We start from the raw sequence: 20,638 nt of genomic DNA, 5'->3' as shown, positions 1-20,638 counted from the left end.
AGTTTTTTTAATGGACCCTTACTCAAAAAATGTTTTAAAAGAAATATCAGAAAAAAATGAAAAAATAAATTATTTAAAAAGGGACTCTAAGGCATTATCCTGTATTATTTAAGCAACAATGTATAATAATACTACTTAACTTATAGATTTAAATATATATTTCATACTGAAGTACTGGGCAATTGTTTATAAGTCCAAAGGAATATGATAATATTTTTAATCTTAAAATACACAGAAGAAGGTATGTATTAATTTTATGTTTCACTAATGTAAATATCTATACATTTTAAGGTAAAAACTGAAAGAATAATGATCAAATATTAAAACGTCCAAACAGTAAAGAGGTAAAATGTAATATTTTTAAAAACACTAAATCTAAATGCAAGCAAAAGAAATGCAAAAATTAAAAATGGGGACAAGCAGGAATTAAAATGATAAAAAAACTCCAAAAGCATCTGTAATCACAATTAACATAAATAAAATAGAGAATTTAATTTTAAGCAATGAGAAATAATCTGTAACAGATTAAAGTTGTTCCAGGAAAATAAAAAAAAACCTTCACAAAATGCACAGAAACATCTGTTTGAAATCATCAAATAACTACAAAGGCAGTCAGGACTTGAGCCAAGAGACAAAAGAAAAGGGAACTATGGTGAAATAAACCTAATACTTCTGTATGACTTGTTTTGCCACTCATGACCTATGAAACTTCGGAGTAGCCCAAGGGGGAGATTATATTACAAGCAAATGACCAATTAGAGGCTGACAATCCAAGCAGAGATACTGGGAATTTCATGATGCTGGAAATAAAAATTTGACTCAGATCTTATCAGCCTAGAGTGACCCTGATGAACACTGGAGGATTTAGTTGAAACTCCCCAAAGAATGGACTCTAGAACAAAGGGTGAATGGTAAGTAGACCAAGCACTACACCAAAACCCAACCTCTAGGCAACTTAATCCCTGACAGAATTAAGATGATCTGCACTTAATTTGTCTGGCATAGTTAGCAAAATGCTTTCTGGAAAAAAGTATCTGGACTTCTATAATTTTTCATAGAAAAGATGAAAGATTCTGTCAAAAATTATGTGATTCCCCAAGAGACAAGAGCAATAGTAAGGCTATCAGTGATCCAGTTATTAGTGTTATCAGAGACTTAAAAGTGGTCATGATCAAAATGTTTCAGGAAACCATGAAGAATTCCACTAGACCTCTGGGATTATTAAAGAGAAACAAATGGATATTAGAAAACAACAGCATGTCATAAATTGAAAGTAAAACCATGCATATGGGGCTATTAGCATGTTTGACCATCCTGAAGAAAGTTAGTAGAAAATATCAAAATCAAGTATAGAGAGACAATAAAAAGGGGGAGGAAGAAATACAGGGGGAAAAAAGGACGAAATATATATAAGGCTTTGTGAAAAAGTCTAATATTTTGTGATATTGGAATGTTAGAATATAACAAGAATGAAGCAGAAACAATATTTAAAAAGTCTTTGCCTGCAAAGAAACAACAATATGTCCTGTGGTTAACTCTCCACAGAATGAAGAAAGCATAATGACAAAGAGATGACAAATGTAAAGTTCTGAAAGAAAATAACTGATGATCTGGATACACCTGGTGAAAATATTCTTCAAAAATGAAGACAAAAACATTTCCAAAGGAAAGTAAAAGAATTCATTGCCAATAAACCCATGCTAATGTAAACACTACAAGGAGATTTTCACTTTGAAGTATGTTCCTTAATAAAGGTATAAAAACGCATGATAGAATTAGGGGTAATTCAAATGTGTCAGCAATTATATTAACTGTAAATGTATTAAATACTTTAAAAAGTCAATGACTAATAGGCTGTATTAAAATAAAAACTTTATACTTCTTTTAGAACAAAAATTAAACATAATGACCTCAAAAGATTGCAGATAAGAAGATCAAAAGTTTATACGCAATACTAATCATTAAAAGGAGATATAATTAAAGTAATAGACGAGTAGACTTTAAGGCAAGAAGCAATTCATAATGATGAAAATATATTCTATAAGAAATATATAATAAATCTGAATTTATAGGTAACTAATAATGTAGCTTCGAAATATATAAAGCAAAATTTAAATAACTAAAAGTGATGTAAACATATTCACAAGTCAAAGAGTATATCATACTGTCTTAGGAGCTAATTTAATAAGTATTCTAAATAATCCTTAAGAATATAGAAAATGTGAATGATATGATTTATGAACTTGATCCAGTTGACATGTAGAGAACACTGCAAACAGAAGCCTTATTAGTAATTACATCATTAATTATTATTAATAATTTAATAATTATTGAGCTATCAAACTATTAGAAAACATAGACATTAGTCTTCATAATCTCAGATTCAGCAATTAATTATTACATTTGACACCAAAAGTACTAACAACAAGAGAAAAAATTGATAAATTGGACTTTATATAAATTAAAGATGTTTATGTTTAAAGGACACTATCAAGAAATTAAAGACACCCTCACAGAATGGGTGAAAATATTTACAAATCATGTATCTGATAATTGAATTGCATCCAGGACATATAAAGAACATACACAACTCAGTAATGAACCCAATTTAAAAATGAGCCAGACTTTTGGTAGGCATTTCACCAAAAACGTGAACTGGCTAATAAGCATATGAAAAGATGCTCAACATCTTCAGTCATCAGAGCAATGCAAATCAAGAGCACAATGACATACCACTTCACATGATCTAGCAAGGCTGTAATAAAAACCACAGACCAAAACCAAGTGTTGGTCAGGGTGTAAGGAAGCTGAAACCCTCATGTACTGCTAAATGGTGCACTTCGAAAAACACTGTGGTAGTTCCTCAAAATGCTTAACACAGAGTTACTATATTACCCAGAAGTTGCACTGCTAGACCAAGAGATATGTAAACATTTGTCCACACAAAAACTTGCACACAACTAGTGTTAGCATCATTATTCATAAAGTGAATAAGTGAAAACAATCCAAATATCTATCTACCCATAAGTGAATAAACAAAATACGGTAAATCTATACAATAGAGCATTATTTGACAATGAAAAGGAATTAAGCACTGATGCATGCAGCAGTCTACATGAACCTTGAAAACATTGTTAAGTGAAAGAAGCCAGACATGAAACCCCACATTTCATATGATTCCATTTATATGAAATATCCAAAATAGACAAATCTTTAGGGATAAATACTTGATTAATGGTTAACTAGTTTGGCTGGAGGAACAAATGGAAAGTGATTGCCCCAAGTTTTAAAGCTGGTGATATTGTTTTAAATGATATTATTGTGATGGTTACATAACTGTCTATGTTAAATTATTGTATTGTAAACTGTAAATAGGCTAATCTCATAATATGAAAATTATGTCTCAACATAATTGTTTTCTAAAAGAAAAGTAAAAACCCATATAATAATGAACCTTCAAAGTATGTGAGATAAAACATGACAGGTAAAAAGGAGAAATTGGAAAATCTATCATGTCAGAGGTTTTTATTCATTCTCTCATTTATTGATAGAATGGATGGAGAGAAAAACATTCAGATGTAGTAGGTTCGAAACAACACAATTAACATTCTTGGTACAATAAATATATACTACACATCTAATGATTGGAAGGTGCATATTCTTCAGAAGCACACAAAGCACATTTATAAAAAGGGGGTACTTATCAAATATAAAATGACTTTTAAAGTCAATATTATTCAGTGCATACTCTCTGCTTTCAAGTATCTATTTTTAAAACAAATAATCTGATTCTTTACTGTATATCAAACTCCAATGAATGGCTTTTTGAAACACATTTTTTGGACCCAACCAAATTTCTGCCTTAGGAAGTGTAAGGTGAGGCCCATATTTGCATTTCTAGCAAGTTCTCAGATGATGCTTATGTTGCTAATCAAGGGGGCACATTTTAAGAACCATAGCTCTTAAATACGCACTCACAAATTTAAAAACATGCTTCCAAATATCATATATTATATGTTAAGCAATTGAAATAAAATATACTTTAAGGCACATAATAATAAAAGTGCTACACATCAAAAAAGCAGGGATACAACTAAAGAGTGCCTTAAGCGTATATTTAAAGCAAACATAGTTATATGGGTGAATAAGAATGACTAAAAATTAATGAGTCAGGCATCCGGTACAGGAAGTAAGCAAAATAGCCGCGGAATAAACTCAAAGATGCAGGAAAAAGGAAGTAATAGTATGAAAGCAGATATTCATAAAATAGAAAACAAAGATACAATTGAGATCATTCACAGTGCCAGATTCTTTGTTTTGAAAGTGTAATAAGACGGACAAACCTCTGGCAATGATGGTCAAAGTAAAAATAAAGAGAAAATGTGCAAATAACCAATACTAGAAATGAAAATGGGAATTATCACTGCATATAATAAAGACTAATATGATAACAGACTATTATGAAAAAATGTGCCAGTGCATTTTAAAACCTAGGAAACACAGAAAATTTTATTGAAAAGTATGAATCTGTAAAACTGATTCAAGTATTAGAAGACAACCTATAATAAAAAACTTTCAGAAAACTACAAGAAGAGCACTTCAATAATCTGTAGAAGGAATTACCGAAAACATATGAAATAATAAAACAAAATTATTAATATAGTCAGAAACAATACCAGCTTCCCAGTTTCACCACACCTGTTAAAAATATATATGGGTCTTCTAGTAAGGAAAGGAAAAAGAATATACAAAATGGGTGAGAATCGAAAAGGGAAAATACACAATGGTCATTATTCACACATAATATGATTGTTTAGGTAGCAGTCCCAAAAACTTCTACAGACAAATCTCTAGAATATTGGAAATTATGCTAAGTTACACACTATAAGATTAATACTTAAAGTAATAGGATTTTTATACTGAAATAGCAAACATATCACAAGTTTGTCATTTATAATAGAAAAATGTATTTGTAACTAACAATATATTTTTAAAATGCATGTGTAAATATACTACAGAGAAGAATGAAACTTTATATTGAACACGTTAAAGGAAGTCCATATAAATTAAAAGGTAAAAACATGCTTATGCATAAAGAGACATAATATGAGAGAGATACCAGTTTTTCCCAAATTGACCTGTGTATTCAACTGCATTCCACAAGTACTCTGATTGTTTTTTGTTTGTTTTTCGATGGGGTTTTGTTTGTTTTTGACGGTATCAAGTAAGCTGATTCTAAAACAAAGCAACAGAAGTTAACAATAGGCAAGATATTTCTCTAGATTTCAAACTCCTTATCCTGGAGTTCAGGAGTTCATGCCTTACAAACCCAAATTATCTTCTTCAGAGTTTTTGCTTGGGGGATGGTGGGTAGCTTTCTGCTTTCTCTATACTCTGTCTCAATGACTTGACAACATCCACTACGCAATCTCTGCTATAATGGCTGTTTTTGTAAGTTTCTTACCGTTTCTACTTGATTATAAATGCTTCATGAAAAAGGACCAAATGTAATTATCTCTGAATCTTTTATAGAAGACTCACACTCACTCACCCTCTGTTCCGGAAATGCCTCCTGCATGTTTGGCCTCGTTCTGAGTCCTAGGGACACAAAAGTCAACCAGACATGTAAAGCTGCTCTCCCGTGAACTTATATTCTAGAGGTGCTACTTATGTAAACATTTAATGAATGAAGGGATACGGATTTAAACGCCAAAGAGTAAAAATTATTTTCCTCTAGAAGATATCAGACAAGTAAATGTAATAAAACATATAAAAACTATGCTTCCTAACACTATTAACATTAAATATAATTAGAATAATAGAATGTTAAAGCTAGAAATTAGCTCAGATATTATCTAATCAGGTAACTTCCATTTTCAGATGAGGGAAAAAAGGTCTCAGAGAGCTCAAGAGAATTTGTTTCGTTTTAGGGCATTTGACTGGATATTTTTTCATTTGGACTAAAATTTATTTTTTGGAGGAATGAACTTAAATGAACCCATTTGACTCTGGGTATTTTTTTCATTTGGACTAAAATGTATATTTTGGAGAAAGGAACTTAGATGATGAATACAGTTAGATAACAAAATCTTGCATGAAGGGGTGAATTTCATTATCAGTGTGCGTAGGATGGTTGATCTGATTCTCATGTGAGGCCGCAGTGCCTGTCGCGTGCCTGACTGAAAGAAGACCGTCAAATGTGCCTATCAAGAGGTGCTGACAAAAGGCTCTTCCTTTATGTTACATAGGAGCAGTTATATCAGAAAAACAAGAATGCTACAATCTTCTTGAAATAAGTCAAGAAACAGCAGAAGTGAGGTTTTTCGATAAGCTACAGCTAGCCAGGCATGGCGATGTGCACCTGTAGTCCCAGCTACTCAGGAGCCTGGGGCAAGAAGATCAGTTGAGCACAGAAATTTGAGGTTCTATGAATGTGCCTGTGAACAGCCACTGCACTCCATTCTGGACAGCATAGGGAGATCTGTCTCTTAAAAATCAATTTTTAAAAGAATATGTGTCTGAAGAGAGTGTGTGAGAACCAAGTTACATAAAAATAACCCAATTCAAATGCAATCTGCATGATCTTCTCAGGTCCCAGCAAGATGGGGATGGCCTTCATTGTGTTACTCACTAGAATAGAACCTGAGGCCTTCGCAGATGCATAGTTACCACTTAGTCACCACTTAGAGAACTGCAAAATTCACTAACAGGATGAAACCCATTCTGACTGGTTTATGAAATTTATCCTATATGCATTTATTTTCCTAAAAAATCCTGGAATATTTGCTCAGGTTCTTAAAGCAGATTTAAAAAACCAAGCCAAATCATTATTTGTGCAAAAAAAAATCATATTTACTATTAAATTTTATTTATTATGGCAGGCACTTTTAAGTACAGATATATTTTCTGAATTTGTTGAAACGCATTACGGTATCCTACATAAGAAGTTCTTTGCTTTGCAATATTATATGAGAACAGTTAAAATGTTATTCAAGTGGTTTAGAAGTATGGAGATATAAAGAGAATTTCTCATCATTTCTAAAATCAGGTATAATAGTCCTTAGTCCTTATCTAAATTGTTACTACAATGCCCATCTAAAAGTTTTTCATAATAAGCTCAATCCTTTTCAAGATTATAATTTATCTCTGAGCATCACATACTAAAACAAGATCCTCAGTACCAAATGTGACTAAGCTTAATTTTAAAATATCTCATTAATTTGCAGTAATGAGATGTAATGAATATTTATGGAAGGTTTTATCTGTACCTATTAATTTGCCATGATGTGTCACTGATAAACTAGTCCTCTAAGCTGAAGCCAAGAGATGTCAAAGTGAAAAGCATATAAAATAATGTTCAATAACTACCACGTGAGATTCCGACATTTGGTGTAAAAGGTAATATGTTTTCTGCAAATGAAAGTTTACTATGTAACGCGCTGAATGCACCACAGGGAGCGAAGTCATTTTCTCTGCACACACAGTTTATTACTTTTAAATATCATTGCTCTCTTTCTCTCCTACGGCACCAACAAGGCAGAACAACAGTGTTTTTCCTTCAGCAGAAACCAATTGTCTTCACTTCTCGATCTGAGATCAAAGGTCATTTGGATTGCCGATGAAAGGAGGCGGCATGTCTGCAAACCACCAGCAAGTTTTGTTGAAGGGTTAGAAGATGTGTTAGGCCTGGCTCCACACTGGTTCAGTGTTTTGGCTGAGCACATTCTGTGGGACCTGGGCTGTGCCATCCTGGTTGTCACTGTGCCACTAACGGTCACTGAGCACATATCCTTGCACAGTTTCCAACGGCATCTTCATGTGCCTCAAAGCAGCAAACTATAATGAATTATTTAGTTTTTTCTACAAAAAGGCAAATTTAAACATATGGTCATCCACAAATTTTCTTGATTGATGAATCTTGAAGAAAACTCCTTGCTTAATACTGAGGTCTTAACTCTGGCTATTACCAGTTTAAAACAGACTAGCCTTCAGCTTAAGTGAACTTAATCACAGCCCAAATACAATTTTTATGCCCTAACCAAAAATTGTTCAGAATCAGAACACTCAAAAATTTGTAACAAGAAGCTATAAAACTATGATCTTCAAGACATAAACCTTTTGTGATAATGAGGGACATTTTCACGTAAGTCATAAAGACCTGAATTACTGACTGTTAAGCAGGGGTATTTCAAATCATTAATTTTGCAAATTAAGAGATCTATATAGAAATGTGTTTTTACTTTGGCTCAGGAATAATCTATTAGAAGGAACTTGATATTAATTTTGAAATTATAATACAGTAGAGTAAAAGCTTTTTAATTTTGTAGTATAAATGACCAAAAGCTTCTTTTATTTTCAAATAAAAAGACAAAACTATTGATTTAATTTAGATTTCGACAAGTTAAGTAGAAATATTTAAGATTAGTTTAATAGCCAACAGAAAGAGAAAATTAGTGCACAGAGCACAGAAATCAATAAAGGAAACAGAATGAAAGAGAAAAAAAAATCATTCTAAGAGAAGGTAAGACATAAAGCAAGAAGAAAAACAGGATAAAAAGAAAGTTAAAGAATGAGATAAGAGAAACTCATTAAGTAATTATGATGGATATGAATGGACTAAATCATCCTATTAAAGGAAAAATTTGAGGCGGGGCATGGTGGCTCACACCTGTAATCCCAGCTACTCGGGATTACAGTAGCTAATCCCGCTTTGGGAGGCCGAGGTCTCAGGCGGATAACCTGAGGTCAGGAGTTCAAGACCAGCCTGGCCAATATGGCGAAACCCCGTCTCTACTAAAAATACAAAAATTAGCTGGGCAAGGTGGCATGTGACTGTAATCCCAGCTACTTGGGAGGCTGAGGAAGGAGAATCGCTTGAACCTGGGAGACAGAGGTTGCAGTGAATCAAGGCCACACCACTGCACACCAGCCTGGGAGACAGGGCAAGACTCCGTCTCAAAAAAATAAATAAAATAAATAAATAATAAATAAATATAGGAAAGTTTAGGTAGACATACTTAAATCTAAAGAAAGAAGCAATTAAATTTATGGTGGGCAAATGCCAACCATAACAAACAGACAAACAACTGAAATAAAGCAGCTGTTTTATACCAGGCAGCAGAAAATATCAATGGGGTTAAACAGGAATGTTTTCTAATGATAATAGTTTCAACAACACAAGAAGATTTCATAGTAAGCTTGTCTGCACTCTTAAAATAGATCTTCTTATTACAAGGTAGAAACTATAAAGTCTACACTCTCCACCAGTTTCAGCATCCCTTTCTGTGCTATGTTCACAATGCAATGACCATGATGATAGGCCGGTGATAAAACATTATTGAGATGAAGGAAGAGGAGGCTATGAAACCAAGTATAAAAAGGGTGTCCAAATCAAATGTGGAGTCAGAAAAGGTTTTCTGAATGCAGTGATGCTGGACCTCAGAGCTTGTCTGCGCTCTTAAAATAGATCTTCTTATTACAAGGTAGAAACTATAAGAAACTAGATCATTTATAGTAGCAATAAAACAAAATTTAAAATAAGAATAAACATAAATTTGTAAAATTGTTATGATAGAAACATAGGAATACTCCTGAAAAAAAGACAAAAATACGTTAAAACAAATGACAAGGTTTCTCATACAACATATAAGAATATATGTTAAAGTTATGTAAGAAACTGAGATTTTTGGTGTCAGAAAGAAAAACAGATACTGACATAACAGCACATAAGAAGTAAGAAAATACCCCAAAAGGTTAAATTTAAAGTGGAGATGTGACTATGTGCTAAGGGTCTTTTATTGGAAATAACTCCTGGCTCTCTTTGCTGAAAGATCCTCAAAGAAATAAACATTAAAACTACTCAGAACCACTAGTATCTAAATCATTGTTTCTAAATACCATTTTCCAATAAAGAAACTAAAAAACACTTGGAGAAATTCTAAGGCAGAGGACAGAGTTATCCTGGAATGTCTTGTTCCAGAAAACAGCAAGATACAAAAAACCAAGGAGGGCATGTTTAAAGGACAGAAGAGTTAGATTAAAGTTGCTTCTATTGATCAAATATGGGATAAATCAACATCAAAAATGAATACTCACTGTATTTTATCATGCCACATTGAATCAATAAAAAGCCATGTGTTTGTGGCGATGTGAGGTTGGGGTGAGGTGGAGAATGCGCATCATTTGACATCATTATTGGTGACAACTAAATGTTTTTCTTGCATTTCAGGTAGAACTATCATAGTTCATTCCAGTTCATGAGGAAAAAGTTTCTATTTTCACAAAAAAACTAGTCCATAAACGTGGAAGAAGCTACAAAACACCCTCTTTCAACTTGAAAAAAAAAAAACAATTGATTCAGTTAAGATTTATCAATTATTAACGGACACTAAAGTCATTTTCTGAACACTTGTTAGGAAGGATATTTCCACAGTTCCAAAGGTTAGTTCTACTTGTTAATTGGAAAGGAAAACAAAACCAAACATAGCATTATAATTAAGCTTCTCAATCTTCACCAAGTTATCAGACTTAGCACCATAAATAAAGAGGCATGTGACGCCATGTGCCTCCAGTGCAGTTCAGCATCACCTACACAGCATTGCCTGTCTTCCTAGTGAGGAAAGAAAAGCTTCAGCTGAATTAAATTTAAAGGAGTTTAATTGAGCAATGACTGATTCGCGAATCGGGCAGACCCCAGAATCACAGCAGATTCACAGAGACTCCAGGGATGCCTCGTGGTCAGAACAAATTTATAGACAAAAAAGGTAAAGTGTTGTACAGGAATCAGAAGTGAGGTACAGAAACGGTGAGATTGGTTACAAGTTGGTCTTTGCCCTATTTGAATGCATTTTGAACATTCAGCAGTCTACGGGTGGTTGAAGTATGGCCGCTGGATTGGCCAACACTCAGCTATTGTGACAGGTGCACACTACTAAGCTAGGTTTTCAATTTTGTCTGTCAATTAAGCTAGGTTACAGTCCATCTACAAGGACTCAAATATAGAAGTACAGAGTCCTTCTCAGGCCATGTTTAGTTTGCTTTGACACTAGTTTTCTAGGCTGCCTTAACCAAGTGCCATCACAGACTGGGTTACTTCAAGCACGTCAGGAATCAAGACATCAGCAGGGCCATGCTTCCTCCGAAACCTGTAGGGCAGGTCTTCCTTGTCTCCCCAGGTTTTGGTGGGGTGCTGGCAAACCTTGTCAGCCCCTGGTTTGTAGCTGCTTACCCCGTATCTCTGCCTTTGTCATCAGGTTGTTCTCCCTGAGAAGATTTGTCTTCACATTTTCTTACAGGGGCCCACCGTACTCCAATATGACCTTATTTCAACTAATTACATCTACAGTGACCCTATTTCCAAATAAGGTCATAATCTAAGAAGGTGAGTGCATCTTTTTTGGAGAGGCACAATTCAACCAATAACATGGTTTCTTGCCCAACTGGTTCAACCTGATTCTAACCAAATAAACTAATATCTAGATTACAGGACATTCTGGGGTTACAGAACTGTCTGCCAAAACAACTTAGACCCACTCAGCTTTTAAATGTTCTTCAGGACAATACTCCTTTGTTCTTCAAATTTCAATGTTTTGCAAAACAATAATAAGTATAAATAAAAAATGTAGGGAATTTTCTAGATTAAAAGAGGCAAAAGAGAAATGAAATCCAAATGAATTGAATAAAATTTGATCAGATTCTTGTCCAATACAAAAACCATCAAAAACAATATTTTTGAATAATTGGAAAATTTAAATATAGTCTTGGTATTACAAATTATGAAGGAATTATTGTTATTCAAAGATGGGTTACTATAGGGGACTATTTTATTTTTATGCGTGGATTGTCATCGTGTATATAATTTGCTTTCAACAAATGAGCAGAAAAAACATATATATATATATAAATAGATCAATGGATAAGTATAGCAAAGGACTAAAAGATACTGAGCATGAAAAGCAGGCTACTTTGTGTTCATTGTAGTCTTTCCTCAGCTTTCTCTTTGTTTAAACATTTCAAAATAGAAAGTTGGGGTGAAAAGAATCACTAAAAATTCTAATGCCTGTGAAAAGGATTTATGCTACGAGTAAGGTAACTGTTATTATAACCCCAAAAAGCATGTGAGGGAAAGGTTTCTTTTCTTTAATTAGCTTTTCTGAGTGTTATTCTTCCAGGAAGACAGTCTGCAAGTGTCCAGAGCTTCTCTCCTGTGCTGTCCTGAGTGGTGAGCTGCTCTGGTGGCTCCCAAGAATTTTTGACCCCAGAACCAGAGATTACAATTGTAAATGTAGAAAGACATTGCTGGAGGGTTTCTTTCTCTCTTTATGGAATACAAAGTATATTTATTTAAAAAATCATTTAAAATGTGTTTATATACCAAAAGTTAAGGAAAGTAGATGTATTTTAACCTCCTGCTAGGTGAGAGATCCTGTCTTCTTACGTTTATTGTCTATTGAATTCTAACAATTTTAAACAAGATTGGTGTAAATTTTTATGTAAGAGAAGCCTGAAACAGAATTTAAGAAACATGCCAACTTTTACCTGTCTGGACATGGCAGATGTGGCTTTGAAACCCTGTCCAAATCTCTCTCTCTGTCCAAATCCTGTGATCTTTCCAGTGTTCTTCTCTACGGGGCGCTGCTCTCCCAGGCTTTATCTTTACTGTCACCACTTGCTATTTCCATCCTTCTTTCTACCTCATTTGTCACTCAGATAATAGGACACTGTCCCCAAGTCTTTCCTCATTAGCTTTCAAGATGAGGGTTGTTTGTATATACTTTCATCTTTTGATACCTCCACAGATATACATGTAACTTCCCCTAAGCACTACAAAGGCAAACATAAATGATTATATATGCGGGAGACACTATCTATTTCTCAAATAATTAGATTTTTATTTTATTATATAGAAATTATTTTTATGGGAATAAATAATGCCTTAAACATATGGATGTAGGGTGACTTTTACAACTCAATCACTCTGGTTTATTCAATAGACACTTTCCTAACCAAGACTCTCAATTCGTAAGAACGTGGTCAAGGTATATGTAACCAGTCTTGGATAGAAAGTGGGGGCCAATCTCTGACATCCCAAAGATTAGAGAAATTATGTGTTGATGATATTCCAAGGAAAGATGGAACTTGTGCCATAATTCGGTACTTCTAACTCTGAGAAGCAGAAGCCTTTGCCATGAATAAGCAGGTTTTGCTTCTCTTAGCACATGACATTCAAATTTGTTATATCAACAGACGCTTTTCAATATTTTCTCTGTATGTGACATATTAATAAGTATTGTGGAGGATAAGGGAAGGACTATACTCTTACAGAATGTTAATTATTTGCTGTTATTGAGGTTCCATGACATTCTGCTCAGAGTTCTAGAGTCAGCCAGACTGCAGGTATGAATCGCAGCATAAACCTTAGCATGTTTCTAATCTCTGCAAGCCTTTGCATGCTGCACAGGAATATGTAGTATCACTTAGGTCATAGAGTTGACATGGAGATTACATAACACAATGCATACAAAGCAAATATAGCACTGATATGAATGACAACTAAGAAGATAGTGAAGAAGACTATGACGATGAAGGTGTACATGACAAGTAGTAGGTGAAGGCTAAAATGATAGTAAAGTCTACACTCTCCACCAGTTTCAGCATCCCTTTCTGTGCTATGTTCACAATGCAATGACCATGATGATAGGCCGGTGATAAAACATTATTGAGATGAAAGAAGAGGAGGCTATGAAACCAAGTATAAAAAGGGTGTCCAAATCAAATGTGGAGTCAGAAAATGTTTTCTGAATGCAGTGATGCTGGAGCTCAGTTTCAAGGATGGGTATGAATCAGCTTAGGTAAATATATGTTCAGAGAAGGTATGTCAGGACAGCGGAGGAAGGAACTCATCCATGTGCCTGGAGGAGAGACATTGCAAAACACAGTCTACAAGTGACCTAAGAAGACGCTACGTGGTGGATACCCTTAAGATCCAGAGTAATGCCCTCTTGCTCAGCTAAGTAGCCCAACTCTTCTAAGATCTATGAGACAGTAAAAGAAAGATACATATCAAGAATGAGAATTACAGATTGGTTTACTTTTATTTTGGTTTATTTTCATATTGTAAGGAAATTCATGTCAAGCATATTGTTCTATCGTATTTGAACACCACTCTGACATCATTGATATTGATGCATCTTTTTCCTGCCTCATATTTGTTGATCACCCTGGATAAATAGATACAGAGTAGTAGGCTACCATGAATATTGTTTTAAAACATACAGCAAAACTGGCCATGAAAATAATGACCTTGTTTTCCCCTAGCAGCAGCCATAAAGGCAGCAGCCTGTCTTGCAGACGGCATTGCGGCACAGGAATGGATTATAGTGAGTGATAAGGTGAGGAACTGCAGGCTATGGGACTTCTCAGATAGGCATCACCCTTTGCTTTGGCAGAAAATAGCTAAAGTAAAGGATCAGAAAGAGAATCGTTATGGTTAAGCAGTCCTGTAACAAGAAGACGGTGGCTTTTCAATTCATTTTGTAATCAAGGGTCCTAAGTGCAGTAACCTCTTTTGTCTTCAACACATGAAGCTCTCCTTCAGCTGACAAACTACCTAGAGCATCATAATCAAATAAGAAACCCTTCCAGGCTAGAGAGAGGCTCAAAAAGAGAAGTGAGGTGGGCATTTTGAAAAGTTATCCTCTTACAACAGCTGGAGAAGCACGTCATCTCCAGACAAGTCTCAGCCACATGCGGCTAGGAATTCTATTAAGATCTTATTTAAAAATAGCTACACTCCTCAAAGTAAAATTGACAGCAACTTCTTTGTAAAAGTAGCATGTGTTTAAACAGCAGGCTTACTTTGAAAGTTTCCACACCACGAGTAGCCTTGGTGGGTACTGGGTACCAAGGTTCTTAAAGATGTTAAACATTTGATTTAGTGACATTTCAATCCTTACATTTTGTGCATTTCAACGTCTAATTGGAAGACAATATTTTATATCACACATCCTTTTTGCTTGCCTAAAAAATAAAATATAAGAAATTACATGGGTGAATGGATTATTATTTTATTGCTAATATAAAAACATTCAAAAAGTAGATGTTTTGAGATTAGCTCTATTTTACCTGTGAACACCTGGCTGTCTGAGGATTTGGCTCACATTCTGTATAGGATGAGTTTATTTGCTCAAAAACTCTCTTAATCTTTGCAAAGCTCATCGGTGGCAGGTAAAGATGGTTTATCCCTGCTTTCATGACAGCAAAAACATGGCTCAAAAGACCTGTTTTGCTCAATGGATCTGGGACTTTAAAAAATGATGAAAGTCTTCACTTAAATGTAGGCTAAGCCACATGTAATGGTTAATTTTCTGTGTCTACTTGACTGGGACATGGATACCCAGATATTTGGTCAAACATTATTCTAAATGTTTCTGGGAGGGTGTTTTCAGATGGAATTACCATTTAAACCAGTGGAATTTTAGTAAACAGACTGCCCTCCACAGTGTGGGTGGGCCTCCTTCAATCAATTAAGGCCTTATTAGAACTAAGAGTGCTTTTCCCCCAAAGAGGAAATTCGAGCAAGCGGACGGCTTTTGGGCTCAAACTGCAGCATCTTCTTCCTGGGACTCCAGCTTGTGTTCTTACCCTGACTGGCCAGCCCCCACCATCCTGTGAGCCAGTTCCTTAAAATCTCTCTCAATAGGCAGATGATAGACAGATGAGCTACACATCCTACTGGAGAGTACTCAGGCACCACACACACCATATTTAGCTAAAGGAATAGAAAGAGAAGTATTTTTTACAAATGTATTTAGAAGGCACTCTCTCCTGCTGAATGTTAGTGGCTGCTCTTTCAGTTACACAGACAACATGACTGTTTTGTTTCCTCCTCTCTGCTGTCCTCAGAGGCTAAAGCATTTGGTGCCTGAGCATCAGAGAAAACACAAACCATGCAGGAGCGGCAGCTGCAGCTGGAGACACACCGGCATTTCTCTGGAAAACCATTTGAAGTAGGTGCTGCATGCTGGAACCAAGCTGCCACAGCCTGCAGTTACAAAGAATTTCTTTTAAAAGTAAATTCTCCTAATTCTCCTGCACACAGCCCAGTGAATCAGGCCCTGAGGATAATACAAAGTATTTTGTTTTCAAAACACCCAGCCTCCCTTCCTTCAGCCACATCCCCACCTACATGAAAGGCTCCACACTCAAGGCAGCAGGAATGCCCGAGGACATAGCTAATTCCAGAAATTCCAGCAAAATTCTACACTCCTGTATTTCCCCACCCTCTTCACCTGAGAGACTGCCTTATTCATTTCAAATAAATGAAAAGGAAAGCCAATTTTTAAAAGTTCATTTTGAAAATAAAAGCTCAGTCTTCTTATTATAAGCCCTTATTAAACACTACTGTGGCCTTATGTTAGAGAGATGTCTCCTGAGAGCCCTGGACCGTGAGAGAAAAGAACGGAACAGTCTATGCTTGAACCGACCACACTGTCTCTGTCTTTTCAGGTTTGACTCAGTTGGCCCATACAGGCCTATCTAATAAACAGCATATATGGAGGAGAGAGCATCTGCTTGGGTTCCAGTGGCCATGGGTGCAAATCCTTTCCCCCAACTCATAAGCTATAGGTTAGGGTCAATTAGATCAAGGACTTTAGAGTCTTTGGGTCACAGACTTCTAATTTGTTAAGTGGGAAGAATAACTCCTACCTCCGGGGTTGTGTGAAAGAATTAAATGAGAGAGTGTGTGTAACACTCGCGGATTAAATAGACAGTCACTGAAGATTACAATCCTCCCTCTTTATTAGCTGGGACTGGTGGCCTTTGATAATAGACAATGCAATCAATAGTGTAATTTCCTGTTTATCAGGGAAAATTTATGTACGCAGTGACCTAGAGAAGGATATAAGGCAGAGGTATTATCATCAATAAAAAGAAACACAGATTTCCTAAGTGATGGAAGTCAGAATGCTGATTAGCTACAAAGGCAGACCTTGAAAATACGTATGAATGGGTTATGTGCCTGTGATTCTTCCTGCATAATGCACTGTCTCTTAAACCAACCCTAAAAGCACTTAGTGCTATATAAGGTAGACTTTAGGTGCTCCAAAAGGGCTGATTATTAATAATTAATGTTTGCCTAGGGTTCACATGCATTATCCTCTCAACAACTCTCGAAGAAGTCATGATTGCTGTAATTCCCTTGCTTTCCTACCCCATGGACATGATCTTCCACCCCCCGCCACTTTCGGTTAGTATCAGAAGCCGTGCGCTTCCAAGAGGGCTGGAAGTAACCCCAGCCACCAAGGTGAATCTTAATTAGCATCAATCTATGTTGGTAATTCCACTCACTTGCCTGTGGTTGTTTAAAAAATGAGCATATGGTGCAATTCTAGTCAAAAGCAAACAAGAGAAGATTTTTCTGACAGTGAAGGAGGAAGTGAGGGTCTGGAAACATTTTGCTGCTGCTGAAGGAAACACACAAGAAGGAGACAGTCCTCTCTTCATGTCCTTTGTGCGTTGCTGTGGGTGAATTTCTTCCCAGCTACAGCCATTTTACAGCAATGACGGGACAAACTGAAGGGAGAAAAAGCCCAAACATTGAGGATGGCAGAGTAAGAAGACAGGGAGAACTCTGAAAATGTTGTTATTCGGCCTCTGAACTCACCCACCCCAGAATCAAATTGAGAATTTTAGTCATATAAGCCAATATGTCTTATCACAAAATTCTTACACTTCTAAGCCACTTCTAGTTTCTGCCTCGGTTAAAGCATTCCCTTATATCACCTATACTATTCAGCATTTATTCCACAAACATTAATTAAGACTGACAGTGTATCAGAAATTGCAGCAGACACCATCTGATATGAAGTAGAAAAATAAATACGCAGTAGAAAAACAAGTAGAATGTGATCCATATCCTAAAAAAAAAAAAAAAAAAAGCCTGTGGGCTTTTTGTTTCTTTGTTTGTTTATTTTATAGTGTAACTACTGTGTATCAGAAGACATTGCAATAGATTTTTGATTGGTTCCCTATCTCTAACTATTACTATCTCCAATTAGACCCCCAGTCCCCCACTGCCCTTGATGAATTATCTTTCAACAATTTAGATTCTATCACATCACTCGCCTGATTTAAAATTCACTCTGTATGGTAGAGACTCTCAAATCACATGGAAAGCTTGTTAACACTCACATTAGCGGACCCACCTCCCGACTCTCAGATTCAGTAGATCTAAGGTGAAGCCTGAGAATGTGCATTTTGAGTATATTCACAAGTGCTGCTGCTGGTGTGGGAATCACGTTTGCTGACCACTAATCTATAGGATCCAGTCCATATCATTTGGAAAGCATACTTGTCCCTGTGCTATGCATCAAGGTTTTGCATCTTTTCAAATATTTGTCCTTCTGGCTAGAATATGTTTTCCCATCTTAGTCAAAACTCGAACTCTTTATCTAGGATATCTTATTTAGTGTAGATATTCCCCCATATACATATATGCATATTTGGCATTAATAGACACTTCTCTATATTTTCTTGTGACTTTTTACATGCTTTCCATTTTACATACTTTCACATTAATGATATATTGCTGTTGGGGGTCCACAGCCTGAGTTTCAGGTAACAAAGAATCTGGCTTACTTACTACATTAAAATATGGACATTTCTTTAGGATATGTAGCATATAGAATCTACTTTTTCAGGTTGGTATGTAGGCACAATATATGACTCTCACTCCAGTTCAGTGTAAAAAGATTGGTGAATATAATGTATGTGCGACAGGAGAGTGCCTTCACTTTAAATTCCATCTGAAGGTATAAGTGAAATGTTGAAACAAAGTTTAGTGATATATTTTTAAGTTCAAAATGGACAACCAAATTGTTGACTCTAGAGTAAATCAAATCATTGACCAAAAACCAAAAGGATTTATACTAAGTGGTATTGCTTTTACTTAATCCATACTATGTTTCCTAGCAAAGAGTTTTAGTTTTAAAGGTCACCTGAAAGAATTTCATTTTCTCATTTGGAATCAGTCATCTCACTTTATTATTCCAGCACTGTTCAATAAGAATGTAGAATCTGTTAACAAATAACATCATTTTTATTCACAGTTTTTTCTTCAGGATATTAAGAGTATCCGAAAGCTAATGAAGTTGATGAATCTTATTAACATAAATTGCACAAGGTACGGTGGCTCATGCCTGTAATCCCAGCACTTTGGGAGGCCAAGGTGGGCGGATCACAAGGTTAGGAGTTCAAAACTAGCCTGGCCAATATGGTGAAACCCCGTCTCTACTAAAAATACAAAAATTAGCTGGGTATGGTGGTGCACGCCTGTAATCCCAGCTACCAGGGAGGCTGAGGCAGGAGAATCGCTTGAACCCGGGAGGTGGAGGTTGTTGTGAGCTGAGATTGCACCACTGCACTCCAGCCTGGGCAACATAGTGAGACTGTGTCTCAAAAATAAATAAATAAAATTAAAATAAAAAAATAAAATTAAAATTAGAAAAATAAATGCATATATCCATCTAAAATGTTATAATTCAATTACTTATTGATTTTAACTTCTGGGATAATCATATCATTATATGAAATTTTCTAATGTACAAAAGCTCCTATAATCAAGAATTAACACTGTGGCCCTTCCCTCCAAACAAAGAAAACAAAAGGAAAAACAAACATAAAACAGCCAGTACAATTCCAGTCCTGGTCCACTTTCTCTTCCCTGTGTTTGTATCATAATATGCTTCATTCCAGGGCTTCCCTCACCTATGGGTTGTAAAAAAGTTTAAACTCTCTGTGCCACAATTTTCTTATACAGTAAAAAAAGAAACAAACATAACTTATATGATTATTCTGAAGATTAAATGATGCAATCGACTAAAGTCATGAACTTATGTTAGGCTACATTCAAAGCTGTCCTGGGTTGCACGCACCCGGTGGGCAGTGGGTTTGGACAAGCTTGGCTTAGAGTTTAAAGAAACATGGAATTAAAATGCATAGCAACAGTAACATGAAAGGTGAGAGGAAATGAAATGGGATTAAAGGGCTCTGAGGTCCTAAGCAGTTTTGGGCATGAAGTGTGAGAAGTAATACCTGTTAAATTGTAATAAGATGATGATTAATATTGGAATCTGTTAAGCAGCAACGAAGTAAACAGTAAAGTAATTAATTTAAGGTCTAGTCCTGCACGTGAAGTCATTAGACTATATTAGGTTTGAAATCATGTTCTCAACATTGTTTATTATTATTATTTCTATAGGTACTTATACAGTCAAAGTACATTGCTTGTTATTTTGATAGGTACTTACACAAAGTACAAGCAGTCTTCACTTTCCATGATATTGAAATAACTTTACAATCTCTGGAAAACAATCTTAACAACAGATGGGAATAACGAGAATTGTTCTATGACCTTTAAAATTTTGTCTTACTATAAATTATAAACAAATGGGAGTATAAAAACATAGCAAACCTAATATTTCGTGTGTATACTATACTATAAAGCATTATAACAATTAAAGTGTTTTATTTCTTTTTAAAAATGTATTAAGTAGTTTGAAAAATGCTGATTCTTCATCATTGCATAGCATTTTAACTTTTATACTTTTAATATTGTGAAATATCTCCAAGAAGTCCT

At 35.3% G+C, this 20,638-nt stretch overlaps 1 long non-coding RNA gene across 19 annotated transcripts in view; it reads right to left on the bottom strand.

Moving 5' to 3' along the window:
* Positions 1-20,638, bottom strand: part of LOC129057771 (uncharacterized) — a 78,675-nt gene that overhangs the window by 24,241 nt on the left and 33,796 nt on the right. The window contains exons 4-11 of one of the 19 annotated variants that reach the window (XR_010136376.1): positions 20,310-20,374; positions 18,999-19,077; positions 17,350-17,574; positions 15,643-16,042; positions 14,857-15,018; positions 12,538-12,822; positions 10,096-10,332; positions 7,464-7,860 (exon numbers count right to left, since the gene is read on the bottom strand). This is a non-coding gene — a long non-coding RNA (uncharacterized LOC129057771). Of the gene's footprint in view, positions 1-5,138; positions 5,236-5,551; positions 5,599-7,463; positions 7,861-10,095; positions 10,333-12,537; positions 12,823-14,856; positions 15,019-15,123; positions 15,303-15,642; positions 16,043-16,752; positions 16,891-17,349; positions 17,575-18,998; positions 19,078-20,309; positions 20,375-20,638 lie in introns of those variants that run through there. The other 18 variants (XR_008522538.1, XR_010136373.1, XR_008522529.1 and 15 more) reach the window with 18 other exon arrangements.

The sequence above is a fragment of the Pongo abelii genome, chromosome 12 (genome assembly GCF_028885655.2).
Source record: "Pongo abelii isolate AG06213 chromosome 12, NHGRI_mPonAbe1-v2.0_pri, whole genome shotgun sequence".
In the NCBI taxonomy this organism is placed as follows: Eukaryota; Metazoa; Chordata; class Mammalia; order Primates; family Hominidae; genus Pongo; species Pongo abelii.
This window is presented reverse-complemented; position numbering and strand designations above follow the sequence as displayed.